Below are 1,305 nucleotides of genomic sequence, written 5' to 3' on the forward strand. Positions count from 1 at the left end.
GACAATAGGAGAGACACAACAACATGGCCTGCAACTTTCTTACATCCATGTTTGAGAGCTGAAAAAATAATGTTCGTGTTTCTTACAGAAAAAATCTTTACATCCTAGATTCATCTGATGAGCAGTGGTCGGGAAATAAATGTGCCATCATTGTTCTGAAGGACCGAACAGTGACAAGATGATGAAACCAAGAAGCACAAAGAAATAACAGAAATATAATATTTCACAAAACACAGGCTAAAATACACAAATATAATGTAAAGTACAGCAATAAACCAAAATAACACAATGTCATATCATTTCTGTTTTCTTATTTTGTGTTTTTTTACAATGTTAATCATTGAAACATCAACATTTTGTATTTTTTGTGTTTCTTATGAGTAAAATTGTGAGGTCTTACCCCATGTGCTTTTAAATCTTCTCTTTATAATTAATGTTTCTTTAATTTTTGCATTTACTTTAACTTTCCTATCAAAATTGTTTTCCAATGCCATGTTTTGTTGAGCTTTCAGTGATTTGTGTAGTCCATTTTGTCATCTGTATTTCTGTTTTAGTTTGTAAAATGCTGAGTTTTCAGATTTTTTTTTATCCTATTTTTTTCTGAACTGCTGTTTTTGCCACAGCTGTAATGGGTAAAATTCWAAAAATGTAAATAACAAATCTCCAAATTGGAATATTTGAGTTTGTGAGGTGAAGATTGTGAGCATAAATAGTATACTATCTAAGGATTTAGCCAATTGAATTCAGATTTCAGTGTTTTTAGATACCTTTCTAATTCTAACATGTCACAACAGCCTCATATTTATAGACGGCTGGGTTGACTAAGCACTGTTCAGCTTGTCTCGTGTTTAATCATCTGGACACCCTCCTGACATATGCCCCTCTGAGTAAACAGACCTCCTCCTGTAACGATAAGCCCCCGCACCCATAACTTCCCTCCTCTCTCTTCTTGCATAATAATGTCGTGTCTGCTTGTTGCAGCTGCAGCATCCCAGTGACCCAGATATAATGGGACTTTATGGTTCTGCGCCGCTTTGGCTGTCTGCTCCTCCAGCCTGCAGTGCTCCATCTCCACCACCAGCATCACACTGCCTGCCTCGCTCTCTCTCTCTCTGCCATCACTGCATGACCCACATCCCCATGGTAACCAGTCCAAAATGGCTGCGCGGAAGAGGCATGTCGGCTGGTGAGGACTTCGTTGACCGTGACCTCTGGTTGTGGAGGTGCAGGGGGGACGGGGAACTGTAGACGGCACAGCAACACAAACACACACACACACACACACACACACACACACACACACAC

This window comes from Austrofundulus limnaeus, unplaced genomic scaffold (assembly GCF_001266775.1).
Source record: "Austrofundulus limnaeus strain Quisiro unplaced genomic scaffold, Austrofundulus_limnaeus-1.0 Scaffold61, whole genome shotgun sequence".
Classification (NCBI taxonomy): Eukaryota; Metazoa; Chordata; class Actinopteri; order Cyprinodontiformes; family Rivulidae; genus Austrofundulus; species Austrofundulus limnaeus.